We start from the raw sequence: 16803 nt of genomic DNA on the forward strand, positions 1-16803 counted from the left end.
TTACTGTTTGTTTGGTTTTTTTTTACAAACTATATTGTCCAAAATGTAATCTACATATTTTTAATGCAGAGGCTTGACTGTAGACTTATTTTAACACTGGAGCATTAAGTCCCCAAAGTTTGAATATTTTAAATAAAAGTATCTAACATATGTATAGGGAACAGAAATTAACTGTGACCCACATAAACACATATAAAATAAAAGTTTAATCTGATTATTTGAAATAATTTTCTGCTTATTCTTTCCTTTTGAATAAAGTAGAATGTATACATAATGTAGAGAAGAAAAAATACTTTAAAACTAGGAAATATTTTATATTAATTTATCTGAAAGAGTTACATTTTACTTCTTCACAGCTTGTTGTCTTCACTTGTCTTCAAATAAACTGAAACTTGAAGTAAAAAATTTCACTATACCTACACATAGTAAGTACATGATAAATACTAATTACTCAGTTGATTACATAGGATCAATTAGAGTAAACATTGTGTGCCAAGTGACTACCCAAGGAATTCTAGAAATCAGTTAACATTTTTATGTAGTGCACAACGCAAGGCTTTATTATGTGTTACTGTGTCATTATACCTTGGGTTATTTATTGTGCTAATCACTAGGGTTGCAAAAATAAAAATATACAAGAATCTCAAATATAGCAAGAGTTGCAACCAAGCAAATCACCTCACAAAATTATGTATAAAATTCAGAGGGATGATCTTGAAGGCAGTGAAGGATATTAAAAATCTCATAGAAGAGATAATGCCATACCAAATTCCTACTCACCCTGGAAATCACACTGGTTTTGAGGTTGAGTAGGAATTTTGACAAGGCCATATACAATTGAAAGTTATGTGTGTGTGTGTATATATATATATATACATTGTGTGTGTATGTATATATGTGTGTGTGTGTGTGTGTGTGTGTGTATAAAATGACTGTGTGTATATGTAAAGTTATGTTGGGGGCTGGAACATTGTGGTAGGCAGAATAATGACCTCCCAAGATATCCAGATCCTGGATCCTGGAACCTGTGAATGATACCTTATAGGGCAAACAGGACTCTGCAGATGAGATTAAATTAAAGATCCTGAGATGGGAGGAATTACCCTGGAATACCCTCATGAGCCTACCTGTGATCACAAGTGTCCTGGTAAAAGGGAGGCAGAGGGAGATTTGACTACAAAAGGAGAAGAGGTGATGTGATGAGGAAAGCAGAAACTGGAAGATGTGTTTTGAAGGTGGAGAAAGAGCACAAGCCAAGGAACACAGGCCACTGGAAGCTGAAAAAGGCAAGGTGATTGGATTTCCCTCTCAGCCTTCACAAGGAAGCATCCTTGCTGATAATTTGAAGTCAGCTCGTGTATCTAATGATTTCAGACCTCAGACCTCCAAAACTGTAAGATAATGAATGTATGATTTATTAATACCAATAAGTTTGTGGTAGTTTGTTACAGTGGCAATAGGAAACTAATACAAGCATGAGCTCTCATGCTGAAAAGCCTCACTAGAATCACAAACCTGACTCCAAAGAGCATGGGATAGGAAAGAGTTCCAGTTCCAGAATCCTAGGAAACAAACATTGAAAACTGCATAAAGAAGATCCAATGAGAGAGACTGAAAAAAAAAAAAAATCAAGGGAAAGAGTATAAAGAAATGATGATGTTGAACCCAAAGGAAGAATTCTGTAGAAATCTGCCCTCTCTTGCATACCAGACAGAGAGACAGTAGAGATAGGTGATTGCAAAGCAGTGCTGGCATTCTAAATGAGATTATAATTCATAAATCTGTATTTGTTTTTCTACCAATATTTGAGGTAATGGGATTAAAAAATCAAATGTAATGGGAATATGTACATCAAAAAGGGTATGAACTTGCAGGAATTTATAAAGTGCTTCATATGCTTTCCCTTTTGTACTTTAGGGTATTCTAAATTTTATTTTAGTATAATGATATGATAGTAAATGCATTTAAACCTGGCCCTCAATTATGAGTCTTAAAAATAACCCTACTAATTCTTTATGATTAAAAAAAATTCTCAGCCGTTTGGTTTTATAGTATATATGCATATTGGTGAGTCTTCTCACTGCCTTTTATAAATAAAATGCTATTATGGTTTCTGGTTAGAGGTTAGGAATTTTCATTCTCTGGAAAATGAAATTAAAAGAGATGAAACACATTTATACACACTAGAAACAAGGATACCAGTTGATCTGTGAAATGTGAAGTGTCTGATGCAAATATGAAGAAAAAGACATTTAGAAAGGAAAATATCTACCTTTGAGTGCCCTTTTAACTTGGTCATGATATCACTGTGGTTATTATTCGTGAGTAGTAAGGTCATTAATCTCCATTTGAATAAAAATAAGGAGCCAGACTTGTTTGTATGAAATCAGAAGGCATTCTAAACTTCGTGTTTTTCTACTTCATATTTCTTAGATAAGGAGATTCTTTGATCAAAAGGCTAACAAAAATGACTGTTTTCTGTAAGTTTTATTCACATACAAAGTTTAATTTTAGTAGACACTGCTTTTGAACTAAATATAGCCTTTCTTACTAACCATAAGTCACACCAAATTGAGCTGTTATAAAATATTAAATCAATTTTACTTAATTTCCTCTAAGGATGTAAAAATGAGATATTTCTTTTCACTTATTTATTTATTTATTTTTTGGTGAACAGTCAGTTTACAGTGTTGCATCAGCCTCTGGTGCACAGCATAATGCCTCAGTCATACGTATACATTCATGTATTCCCTTTCATATTCTTTTTCATTCTAGGTTACTACAAGATATTGAATATAGTTCCTTGTGTCCTTTTCCCATTTTTAACATATTTATTACAACAAACCTTATATTTCCATGTATAGAGGACTTAGATCTTGTTTCCAGGGTTGAATCATGGAATTCTAAAGAGCCAGACACTTCTCCACAGCATTTCCTCACCTCACCAATGACTTGGGCAGGAGGAGATCAGGGCTCAGTTCAGGATATGTGGTGATTCTCCTGGAGATTTCACTGTTTTTTCCATCAAGGCCCTCTTGATGCACAAGCACTGGCTATAAGACTTCAGTAAGTGTCTCCTTTCTTAAGATATTTAAACATATTTTACTGAATTAGAGACTATTGATAGGTCCCAATAGAGTGGGTGGTGAATGAAGAGCAGCTCTCTTTGGCTTCCAAGAAAGTTTTCTAAAGATGTTTGGTTTCCTTCTCTGACTGACTTTCTGGTTAGATGATACACTGAGTGGTGATGGTTCTGTCCCTGCCTATGTTGGGGACAGTTGGCTGCTAGTGTGTTGTAATGGCTGCTGAAAGCTGGTGTTATAGATTCTCTTCAGATCCAGGATTTGTCACTAACTATTCATGTAAATTTGGGCAAAAATTATATTTTGTGTACATCAGTTTTGTCATTTGTAAGTGGGGATGGTAGTACTTATAAGTAGTTTAGAGGTTTATGAAACTTAGTGAAAATAAAGTGCTTAACACAAAACCTAAGTTAACAGCAGGCATTTATTAAGTAATAGCTATACAAATTATTATATAATGATTTGTGCATTATATGTTATATAAAATTATATATTACTAGTGATTTATGGAAATGTAGGCCTGACAAGTTAATCATGGAGGAAGCCTCCTTTATTTCTCACTATATTTTTTAATCTTCTAATCCCAATTCCTGGCTTATCTGAGGACAGAAACATAGTAAAGCCTATTATGATTGCATCAGTTGACTATTTTGATTCTACTTTCACAGCATATAATACAGTATTCTGATATCCCACCTTTTTAATGCAAAGCTTGGGAATGATTTCCGCAGTTAAAAAAAAGAAAAAGAAAAGGCAGGACATGTGCTAACATCTTTAGGTTCTTGTATCATTGACTGAATTCTACAGATAATTGAGTACAGTCTTTGTGCCAGAAAAAGTTGCAGGCACTAATATCATGCTGAGTGTTTTGTGAATTACATCACCATCACTTGAAATTAAAATCTTTTAATGTAATAGTACAGACTGGCCTACCATCATTAACAGTTACTAAGGAAATTTACAATCCACCCACATGAAAGAGAGAAGAAAATACTATTGAGCACTTACAATGAACTATGTATTTTCATTTATAATATCTCAAATAACTTATTTATTAAAAACTGTAATGTGATATTTTATACATTAGATGAAGTAACCGAAAATCATAGAAGTTAATAAACTTTTCTAAAATTGGACACATAAATGAATAGTGTACCTGGAATTCTTCCCAACATAGTATTTCAAGTTTTACGCATTAGACATTAACACAACCAAACTAAAATATGAATTTGTTATTATTCATTTTATATTCATAAAATGCTTGTAGCCAATTCATAACTATTAGAAAATAGAATCAAATAGTTGGATATTAGAGGTAGAAAATGTTTTGCAGGGAGAGAATATATCATATCTCTTTTCTTTTTCTCCTTTTTTGTAGCTTCTTTTAAGAGGAATTAGGAAAACAGGATTTTAAGGTGTTTATCAGATTTCTAAATGATATCTTATGTCCCAAGAAATAACAAAGCCTTAGAAATTGTAGAATGTGTTAATAAATACAAATGCATCACAATTAGTAGTGTAAGAAAATCATGCTCCTGATGTTACATATTCTGAGAGTGACTGAGTTTTTCTTGGCATTATATAGCCTATTTAGAGATTTATGTTATAAGACACAAATTTTTAGTTTCAGTTCTTCTCCTAACTCCAACTTGGTGACTTAGAAAATAGACATATACATAGATAGATAGACAGCTAGACACACTAGCCTCCTCCTTGATTAGATAGAGACATATATAGATAGATAGTCACACCAGCCTCCTCCTCTATTAGATAGATAGCTATACAGACAGACTAACCTCCTCCTCTTCCTCTGATAGACAGTTACAAAGACAGACAGACACAGACAGGAAGACACACTGGCCTCCTCCTCCTCCTCAATTAGGTAGATAGATAGATAGAAGGATAGATAGATGATAGATAGATAGAGACAGACACACATACAAACAGACAGACACAAGAGCCTCCTCCTCCTCCTCAGATAGAAAGACATCACACACACACTAGCCTCCTTCTCCTCCTCAATTAGGTAAATAGACATACTAGCCTCCTCTTCCTGTATTAGATATAAAGACAGATAGACACACTAGCCTCCTCCTCCTCCTCCATTGCTGGGTCCTGTGGTAGTTCTACTTTTAGTTTTTTAAAGAGCTTCCATACTGTTTTATAGTGGCCATACCAGTTTCCATTCCCATCAACAATGTACTAGGGTTCCCTTTTCTCCGTATCCTTGCCAACATTTGTTATCTGTAGACGTTTTGATGAAGGCCATTCTGACAGGTGTGATGTAGTATCTCATTGTGGTTTTGATTTGTATCATTCTGATGATTAGCAAAGTTGAATGTCTTTTTAGGAGCCTGTTAAACATCTGTTTATCTTCTTGGAAAAGATCTATTGAGCTCTTCTGCTGATTTTTTAATCAGTTTTTTTATATTGATGGATAATACATTCTTATAACTACCACAAAACCCAATACACAGAAATCTGCCAGCTCTCCCAGAAGCTCCTCCATGTGCTCTGACTCAATCATAGCCCCTTCCCTTCCTTTAAGTAAGTCCTTTCCTCTAAGTTACTCTTACAGAAATCACTTCCTTTTGTTTATGATTCTCTTACCCAAGTATGTCTCCCTAGGTACTAGTGTTTAATTCTGACCATTTACAAAGAGAGTTGCTGTTCCTTGTAAGTCTGTTTTGGTCTACAGATTTATTTTTCATACCTTCCTTGAAATATACCTGTTTGATTTGTTTTTCATAGTCTGGATTTGACTGATTGCATACAGGTGGTACATTTTAGCACATTCATCCATCCTTTTTACTTCCTCAAACTGGCAACTGGATCCAGAGGCATGATTGGGCTTGATTTGATCCTCTGTCAGAGAGTATGGTGTGTTATTTCATAAAGAGTCACCTAGTGTCTCATCTCCTTTTTATGATGTTAGCAGCTATTGATATTTCATGCCTCCATCCATTAATTTATTGGAAGTTGAAAAGTGTTATTAGTCTTTGAATTCTCTCATTTCTTTTTCTTTTACTAACAGAAGTAATTTTATAAAGAGATGCTTTCCCTTATTTGCTATTTGATTCCTTAGGGCTACAATACAGTTCACTTAGGAAAATTAGTAATGATGTATTATTCCAGCATTCACTAGTTTAGCTATTAGGGCCATATTTGAAGGCCAAAACCCTAAAAACTGTCGATGATAATGAAGCAGCTGTAATTTAAAATTTTTTTAATTGGAGAAATAAAAATTTGTCAAGCATATTAAGAGTACAGATTTTTCCAAATACCATAAGAGCAATTATTAAACTTGACTGTCTTATACGAATGCCCTTCAGAGGTAGATCTTGTAAATGCTAGTCTTGCCATTGGTATTTTTACACAGTAGAAACTATACAGCAATAAGAATGCATAACAACAATTTATGCATCTTAAATACATGCAGTTTTCAATTGGCTACTTACACATCAGTAAGAGGGGGGGATGTCTCTTTTTTGTTAATTTTTTCAGGCCCTTTGCCTTTCCCACATAAATGTACATTAGAACTGTATATAAGCATAGATATAATGTTGAGGTAAGCCTACTCTTGTGCGTAAGAAGAAAATCATGCTTGTCTTAGATATATGGTTATGTAGTCTTTATATGTAAATATTTATCTTTCTTTCATACAGATTACAAATGATTTAAATATTTTACTAATGTAACCATACAGATTTCTCTATATTCCTAATATTGTTTCCTTCTGTGTTATTCCAGTAGTGCTGCTTGGCTCATTAGACTCTGTTGCAGAGGGCAGCCTTGATGAGCAGGATAAAGCAACAGCTAAGCCAAAGACCCTGCCAGGTGTGACTGATAATGAAATGACAGGGACGGGTGAAAGTGAGAAACTAGCTGTTCTCTAAATACATAAGAGCCTGTGACTAGTTGACTTCATTTCTAGGGAAATATATATAATACATAATAATATATATAACTATCAACAATAAAACTTTACATTTCATATTTTCTACCTCTTTCTGTGTAAATAATCTGAACTTGCTAATGGTGACACTTAATGCTAGCAGTCTCAGTGAAGTGTGTTTTTAAATAAATACTTTTTAAAAAAATGAATGAATGCTGTTGGTACAAAGTATAGCACTGTAGATGAATATTAACTAATTTTCTGTGCCCCCCAGAGTATTCAGTTAAATTTGCCATGTGTAGGAGAATTGAGACTTTGGTGTGGGGCTTTTCCATAGTTCTCTCTGTACAGGAAAAAGCTAGCACACATCCCCCAAATTCTGAAATGTCTAAGACCATTCAGACTTCACCAATGGTTGTAAAGGTCTTTAAGACAATGACTTTCAGACTTTTTAAATACAGTGGAACCCTTATCTCCAAATGGAATCTTAGATAGTATTCTATAGATAAAAATTATATTTTATCAGCATAAATATAAATGTTTACATTCATGACATTTATTTAAAAATTAGTGATAACAATTAAAACAGACCACTACTGTTAAAATTGGGAGTTATAGATACTTGTTATATTCTTATATCATCAGACTTACAATATGTTCGTATATTTGTTTTTGTTGTATAATACAAAAATACTCTTGGTTGATCCCTTAAATAGGTGCAAATAGGAACTTTTCACCTTTCTTTGCAAGTCCCAGTTGGCTAGTTTGGTCAACTAAAGCAAACCAGACTCTTGAAGAAAAGATCAATAGAAATGATAAATCACTAGCCAACTCTGAACATCTGCTTGCATTTTATTTTTATTTTGTTTTTTTAAATTTTTTATCAAATTGTAATATGCTTGTAGAATAATTCATGTATCATCATAGTGCAGATGATGAATTTTCAAATGCTGAACACAGCCATGTAACCAGCAACCAGATCATAAAAAACAAAACATGATCAAAACAACAAAGCCCACTCAGATCTCTTATTTCTAGTCACTGCCATCCCAAGAATCACCATCTTGTTTTATCCACTTCCATTTTGAAATGTAAGTATAAAAGTTAATAATTACAGCAGAAATTTTCCATCAAGACATGTCACTCATTTACTTGTTATCATCCAATTGAATATTCCACCATGATGAAAACATGTGCTGGGCAAGTGCTCCTCAGTCTCACCGCTGGTTAAGTACATGTCATGTATGTGCTGTGATAGTGCACTTGCACTGTTCTCAGTGAGTAGATATGAGTTCTTGTAAAAGACCAATGTAGAGCTACAGCTTTTCTAGTCAGTGACCCATTATGGGACACACAGGACGGCCAGAAGAACTTGATTCTGTGATGTGTGTGAAAACAAAGCTGGAGGCCAAGTTACTATGCTGGTGGTCTTCAAAATACTAGTTACATAAAAGGCACATCTGAGTGTGCAGATAAATTTCTATTACAGTTTTTATGTTTTAAAGTGCAATTCCAGTCAAACATCTGTGGACCCCATGATTTTCTCTGAAAACTATCATTATGTTAAACTCAGTATGAAAACCACAGCTATAGATTATAAGAAAAACTCAGAAATAAAAATGCTATTACTGAATTTGGGAGTTCAAGATTTGCAGATACTAACTACTATGTATAAAATAGATAAACAACAAATTTTTACTGTATAGCACAGGGAATAATATTCAATATCTTGTAGTAACCTATAATGAAAGAGAATATGAAAATGAATATATGTATGTATGTGTATGACCAAAACATACTGTAGACCAGAAATTGACACAACATTGTAAAATCACTATACTTCAATTTTTAAAAGAGTCAAAAAAATTTATTACTGAAAGAAAAAGTCTATTAAGATGACCTGGGAAGTTATATAATGCTAATTTTTAAAATCTTATTTCTTAAATGTTCTTGATTCTGAGGTAATTTGATGAGTCACTTACTAGAAGAGTGTAGAGTATGAGTTTATTGTCTTGTGGCCTTGGATTTATATTCCTGGCCTTGGATTTATATTCCCAGCCTTGCCAGTTAGCAGCGGGGTGACATTGGAAAATTAATGCGTCTAAGCCTGTTTCCTTTTCTCTAAAATGAGCCCATGTGATGATCAGCTGAGATAACATACAACCTAGTATGTTGCTGAGATTCAACAAGCAGTGCCAGCTGTGTGGTTCTCATTATGTGCATCAACCTCTATTAATATTACAGATTATGTGAAAGAACCTGAAGGCATGCGTATAAATTCCTATTGGCTGTGACCTGTTAAATTTACCTAGTATTTCAAAAATACACTTGAAAAATCTTCAAATCAGCCTATGAACTTAGTTTAAAAACAGAAAAGATCAGTGGATCTTTTTTTAACCATTTGTTTTCTGGGATTAAGCAGGCTTGGTTTAGGTGATATGTTGTCAAAGATTATCTTTTTTATTAATATGACTCATGAAATTCCTTGTGCTTTATTGTCTTTAAAAAGTTGATGACTATAAAATAAGGTCCAGATCTAGCCTTTTGCTAGTTTTCATGTCTCACAGGCAGGTGCTGTACTGTGCTGTGGCCATGTGACTGGCATAGTCACTGAATGTGACAGTACTCTACACATTGGGACCCTTGCCACTGCACAATAGAATTTGACACTTCTCAACTTGTAAGTGGGAAAAAAATAGGAAGCTTTTGACCTGTAATAATACACAAAATAATTAATTACACAGTATCTTCTTTTTCTAATGTAAAAGGCAGAGAAGTCAGCCCTTTACTTTTCTCTCTAGAAAATACATGAATAGAGTTAACATACGTGACCCTGGGGTTATTTTTAATATCCGTTGGGTTAATGACTCAAATTAGGAGAAACGTACTTTTCTCCTGCTCCATTGTCTGAGCAGCCCCTGATGTCTCTCTGTCTTCCATTTCTAATTTCTGACTTTTAGGTCATTTGCTTTTCTGCATGTTTGCTCTGCTGTTGCTTTATGCTAGAACCCCTTCTTTCTGACACCTCTCACCTGTTAAATTAGGTTGAGTGTTCAGTACTGCTATGCTAGTTACCTTTGGGATCATTTATTTTATGCATACTAAGTGATACTTACACCCCATGGTATTTCTGTAGAGGAGAAAAAATACATTGTGCCTTTTTCTTTTGTTCATAAAATCAATTTTATCCTTCAGTCAGGCTACTCTGAGTCTGATCAATGGTTTAGGGGGCAGGCAAGATCTTTTCCCTAAAGTCCTACTGAATGTCTCTGCCACTTAGAGACTCTCCTCTGATGATATACCCTACTTTTTTGTTTTTAGTTTATTTAAGCAACTCTATTCCTTTTTGGGCATGCTTCAAATAGCAGTGGTGACCTTGTTACTGAGTCCAAACTCATTCTGCTTGCCACAAAACAGGCAAGTAAATCAGGAGACAAGGTGTTGGGACAAGGAAAAGTGATTTTATTTGGAAAGCCTGAAGACTGAGAGGATGGCCAACTAATATCTTGGAGAAGCATCCTTCTCCAGTCAGAATACAGACTCCTTTTATATGGAAAAAAATAAAACAACCCCACAGGGGAGGGGGTGTGGTTGGTTGTTGCAAACTTCTTGCTGTAGGAATTCTTTGTTCTTGCAGCTGTCCACGTGGGTCAGGCCATGGTGTCCCTGTAAACCTCCAACAATACAAAGGTTATTCTCTATTTTGCAACTTGCCATCTCTGCATAAGGCAGAAGTGCTGACATCCTTAAAGGTCAGAGCCCCAAGAATAGGCTCTCCTGTCCATTTCAGGCTAAAGGCAACATTGTTTCACAAAAGGTGCAGAGCTGGCAAGACTAAGCCTAGAAAACAGGGCACAGTGGTTAAAACTAAAGGAACAGATCTAATATGGTGTCAGATTTGTTCTCCTCTGTTACAACCTGAAGCATTAGATGGAAAGATAGCCCATTGTAAGGCATTCTTACACAGTCACATGTAGGAATTGGCTATGTCTTAAATTTAGAGTTGAAAGTAGTCCCTCAGAATTTTATACTATGCAAGTCACAGATTATGTAGAGGAAGAGGAGGCTGTATATACTGTTTTATTTTTAGGTATTAATTATGTAGTTATGGGTATCAGGAGAAAAGGAGACTGCTCACCCTGTTTCTCTTCTTTTTTTCCAATCTTCTATGACACTTATTCTTTTCCCTAACTTCCAAAATTCCACTGTTAGTAATGAAAGGTACAAAATGAGTTAAGAAAAGACATCAAAATCTTAGATCATTATTGTCATTAGGTCCTTTGAATTCTTTTTTCCGGAGTTTGTTTCTTGGTGGGAAGAGGAGGAGTTTAACATGGATGGAAGAGTGAACAATGACTTCAGGTTTTCTCTTGTGGATGACTGGGTGAGTAATCATGCCATGGGTAAAACAGCAGATCCTGGGAGTAGAATTGGTTTTGTTGGGGAATATAATTAATTCATTTGAGGTTGTGTTAGATGTGATTTACTTATAGAACAGTCTGAATGTTTATTTGGAAATTTAATATTCAGAAATGAATTAAGGACAAAAGACATAGATTTGTAAGTCACATACATATGTGTAATAATTAAGTGAAGATTCTTGATGAAATTATCCAGCCCTCTTCCCTAAAATGAGATCTTTTAAAAAAGAGGGCTAAAGATGGAGTCCTGAGATGAGCAATGTACCATAAAAGATGGAGAAGTATCCATCAGAGTGGTGGGGAGAGGAAGGCGTTGTATGGGAGAAAGTTCCCAGGGAAAGGGCTGTGTCAGATGTCTCACCGGGTGAAAAAATTACAACAGTTGAAGAAATGTATAGGCAGGATTTGGCCACTAGGAAATTACTTTTTTGTTACAGCAGCTTTTACACAGGATATTGGAACACATATTGGATGACAAAGTTGGAGGATTGAATTTCAGTGGAAGAAACACAGAAGATGAGATGCTTGGTGGCATCAGGAGGCAAAGAGAGAGAGAAAGAGAGGCAGAGGAAAGAAAGAATCCTTGCATAATTATGTCAGTTTTAGAAATTTAAGAGTAGTTTTATCCAGTGCAGAGATTGATTACGGACGGTAGGAAGAGACAGTAACTTGTGGAGTGAGATTTTACAATGACCACATCAGGACACATCTCCGCCTGCTGACAGGGGTTACTGAGCCCGCTGTGATTTCATGCTCATGGGCTGTGCCACGTAATACCAAGGTTTATATTTCACCCTGTCTTTATCACATCGTACTGTCCCACAGCCTTGTTCACCATTTCTGGTAGATTAAGGGGTGACATTAGTGTTTTATATTTTCGTGTATTTGTGTGGCCATGCTAGAGATTACATTTATTTCAACAGGTGTTTCTTATGGACAGAGCAGCAGTGACACTGAAGCTCTACATCAGACGTATTGTCATGTAGCCCTTTCTTGGGAAGATGCAAATGAACAAGGATCTGAGAGTGATGCAGGGGGACATACCGAGAGCTCGGTGAAAGAGCATCCTCAAGAAGATAAAGAAGAGGTGGTATATTTATACAATGGAATACTACTCAGCCATAAAAACCAACAACATAACGCCATTTGCAGCAACATGGATGCTCCTGGAGAATGTCATTCTAAGTGAAGTAAGCCAGAAAGAGAAAGAAAAATACCATATGAGATCGCTCATATGTGGAATCTAAAAAACAAAAACAAAAACAAACAAACAAAAACAAAGCATAAATAAAGGACAGAAATAGACTCACAGACAGATAATACAGACTTGTGGTTACCAGGTGGGTGGAGGGTGGGAAGGGATAGACTGGGATTTCAAAATTGTAGAATAGACTACACTGTATAGCACAGGGAAATATACACAAAATGTTATGATAACTCACAGAGAAAAAAATGTGACAATGAGTGTGTATAAGTCCATGAATAACTGAAAAATTGTGCTGAACACTGGAATTTGACACAACATTGTAAAATGATTATAAATCAATAAAAAATGTTTAAAAAAAAAGAAGATGAAGGGTCCTCTAAAAACATCTCTACCATGGAATGTGGTAAAATCTTATTCCTTTGAGACCCTCTCTAAACAGTTTCCAGTGTGGTGTAATTTAAATTCAATTTACTGTAGTGATTGTTTCTCAGTCTGAATTTATAGAGTTTGCTTAAATGGAATCTGGGAATCATCGGTTTAACTATAAAGTTAGAGCTGAACATAGGGTAAAATTTCAGTTCCTCCTATATCTTCCCAAGTTAAGAAATCACTTAAGTATTTTCACATTATTTATGCTTTTCCATGAACATATGCTAAAGTTATTTTTTAAATAGAGAATGGTATTTGGGATCAACTAAATACATATTGTGTGTGTGTGTGTGTGTGTGTGTGTGTGTGTGTGTGTATACACCCATACTCATATATTTGATGTGTATGGGGGGAGAGAGAGAAAGTATATAGATATATAATTCAAATATAAATACCTAAGAAGATTTTCTTGTACAAGCAGGTTACAGTGGGAAACTGGGATTATTATATGTGCCATTTTATTAACTATGTCAATCGGAGACAGTGTAATTTTGGTGGTATTAGACATTAAATTAAGCAATTTACATAATATTTTCGGTTGCTATTTTAACTTTTCTCCCCTCTTAGATCTGCCCATGGTAGAGGAGCTGATGAAGCCTATCAGAATAGATTCCTTTGGGGTTGGTGGTTTTGATTTACAACCTGTCAGGTAAGAGTTTTTTGGAATGGATTGTGCGGGGTGTTTGTTTATTTCTTTATTGTCTTGTCACTGGAAACTTTTGGCATCATTTGTTCTGTTAGCCACCCCTAGTGAATGATTAACGGGTAGCTAGTATGAGCCTACCTGTGAGACACTCCTCTCTTCCCTTAATATTAGTCTTTATCAACTAGTTTCTCAAAATTCTTCTTGTGCTAATTTTTTAAAAAAATAGATGCTAGTAAAAATGTTAGTACCATTAGGTAGGTAATCTTAAAACTTTTCACTGAAAAAATAAAATTTCATCAGCTTTAATAGCTCAGGGACAGTTGACTCAAATGGTGAGAGAACACGGATTTTATTCTGTATATGAGTCATCCATTTGCTTCTTTTTAAACCAGTTATTTCTGCACTTAGTCACAGACCAGCCGTCATCTCCCAGGTTGAGTTCTTTGGTCACAAGATAAACAGGCTTTTATCTTCTTTTTAAACAGAAAATGTTCCAGCTCCAGTAGCTTTTAATGGAAGCTTGTGGGACCTTGCTGTCATTCACCAACACAGGGTACCGTGTCCCAGTAACCTTGTCATACGACAAATGTCACATCCATTATCTCATGAGATCCACACAATAAGTAGGTCAGGCATCTTTATCCCCGTCATTCAAGTGATGAAACTGAGGTGAACCAACTTAGTGGTGGGGCTCTCACAAGAACCAAATGATGACAGCTAACATTTTTACCCCTTGCTTACTGTGGGCTTGATATTGTGCTAGGTTCTTTACATATTACATTTCATTTACTCTCACAGCAGCCCCATAGGGTATATATATTCCATTATCACCACCATTTCATAGATAAGAAAACTAGGCTTAAAGAAGTTAAATAAATTGCTTAAGATCACATAGACATAACTCAGCAATGCACTTGGATTGTCAGGACTTTGATCTCTGTGAAATATTTCCGTGAAAATCCTGTCATCCATTCTTGTATTATTTGTTCATTTGTGTTTTCAACAGACAAGTTTTTGAGCCCCTCCTTGAACCCTGTGCTCATCATGAGATCCACGTGCAGTGATCCCCTGGCCTTGTTTGTACTGCGTGTGCTAGTTGAGAGAAAGGGATGTGCTGTGGCTTATCCTAAACCCCATCTACTTGACTGCTAAGTCTAGCATTCTTCCCCTGATCTACAGTGCTAGTTAGTGTTTTTATGGGGCTGACTGGGCTCCCTTATCACTGCTGTTTGGGGCTACACTTGTGTCACTGAAGAAATTTTTCTACACATCTTGTGTCTTTGTTGGCATAACTGACACCATTTTTGTAATGTGAATTCTAGAGGTGTTTACATTTGTGTTTAAAAGCTGAAAACAAGTATACTTACATTAAAGGCATAACAATAATTATAGGAATGTCAGTAGTAGGAAGTTGAGTATGCATATCCAAAAGCTCTTTAGTAAACCATAGGATAAGTAATCCTAGCTGCTGTAACAAATAATCCTTAAAATTTTAGTAGTTTAACATCATCAATTACTTATGTCTTGCTTACATCATAATTCCATGTGTCTCAGTGGAGTTGGGGGTGGGACTCTGCTCCACATAGTCATTTAGGGACCCAGGTGGCTTTCTGTCATCAACACATGGTTTTGAGGTCCTCCTGGCCTCATCAGTCAATAAGGAAAGGAAATAGATTGTTAGCATGTTTCCTTTTAAGTGCCTAATCACAGGAGTCTTAACTCCCTTCAGCCCACATTGTGTTGGTAGGAACCAGCACATCCAGCTAAACTAGGTCCAAAAGGGCTAGGAAGTGTGGTTTGCTCATGTGCCCAGAAACAAGTGTAAATGTGTTTGGTAGGCATCTAGCCAGTTTCCACCAGAAACTTCCCTTCTAACAGCCAAATATCCATTCCACTCTTCATTGAACAAAGACCTACTCAGCCCTTCCCCAAAGCAAACAGCCCAGGGTCCCATTCAGAACAGTATCCACCTGGAAGGCCAGGGTTTCCAGGTGAAGCACGTTCTCTTTGTCAGGTTTCAGTGTAGCTCTCCATTGTGTACTAATCAGTGAATTAAAAGGCAAGTTTCATCCTTCCTTTGCCACCCCAATATGATGGTGAGACTAAGCCTATTCCTATTCAGAAAGGAGAAGAGTGAGGAAGCTACAGCAATCAGCAGTGCAGCTTTGAGACCCACTGAAAGGCCTTATGAAGACCCCCTACCTTCAAGGTGGGCATTTCCCTTAATTAGGCCATTATTCTGCTCTTAAGGAGGAACTACTTTATAAATATATTGTTCTATGTAGCTCCTGGTTCCAGTTGTCTTGTGTTTCTTCACCACTGGCTTCAACTGAAGTGGGTAATGGGGGAGGGGACGCCCATCTTTGAGGATACACTCTTTTCTCCACCTGCTTTCTGCCTGCAGGAAGGTGGTTGTAAGGCTGTCAGACAAGTATCTAGCCTTTTTTTTTTTTTTATAAGTAGAGTTCTGGTTTCTTTGACATCTTTGTCATCTTTGTCATCTTTGTCATTACAGCTCCTTCAGAAAGATTTTTAGGCTTCTGATCTATTTGGTTCCAGTCAGTCCCATGTGCTAGTAACTGCATTTAAAGAAAATTAGTTTTTGTTGTTGTTGTTGTTTTTTCTCAGTTTAATTGCAGCTGCCTGGTTATTATGAGGAACAATAATCTGAAGTTGGAAGATGACACCTCTAACGTGATATTGGCATTGCCAAGGAACTGAGTCACTCTTCAACGAAGAATTCTCATGAAATCTTGCTTTTTCATAGCATTTTTCAGGGCTGAATCTTAACTGTTTGAGTCCAGATGCAGAGAGTGAACCTAAGAGGCCCTGAGTTTATAGACTCTGTTCCCTGGATTCCTTCTTTAAAGACCAGCCCATTCTGTCTTGAGCTCATCTGTTTCACGTAGTATCTTGTTATCAGTAGCCAGTAGTAGCTGGCACTTAAACACTTCCTGTCCTCTCCTGCTGTTCTCAGACTCTGCTGAGGACCCCAGACTCAGGAGCTAGTCGTCAATCTTATTAACCTCTGTGTGTGACAGCTTAGCAAATATTTTGTCACTTTTCATAAAATGTGAGTTTGCCCCCTCTCCAGCCTCTAGTATCAGTTTCCTTGCCACCTA

At 36.0% G+C, this 16803-nt stretch overlaps 1 protein-coding gene across 1 annotated transcript in view; it reads left to right on the forward strand.

Annotated features, from left to right (window-relative positions):
- LOC135319951 (saccharopine dehydrogenase-like oxidoreductase) overlaps positions 1 to 16803 on the forward strand; it is a 98324-nt gene that overhangs the window by 54102 nt on the left and 27419 nt on the right. Inside the window, exons 9-12 of the mRNA XM_064482292.1 lie at positions 357 to 3066; positions 6834 to 6920; positions 11254 to 12589; positions 13603 to 13684. The gene's annotated coding sequence lies outside the window, so the exon portion shown is untranslated. The remainder of the gene's footprint in view (positions 1 to 356; positions 3067 to 6833; positions 6921 to 11253; positions 12590 to 13602; positions 13685 to 16803) is intronic.

The sequence above is a fragment of the Camelus dromedarius genome, chromosome 35 (assembly GCF_036321535.1).
Source record: "Camelus dromedarius isolate mCamDro1 chromosome 35, mCamDro1.pat, whole genome shotgun sequence".
Taxonomy (NCBI): Eukaryota; Metazoa; Chordata; class Mammalia; order Artiodactyla; family Camelidae; genus Camelus; species Camelus dromedarius.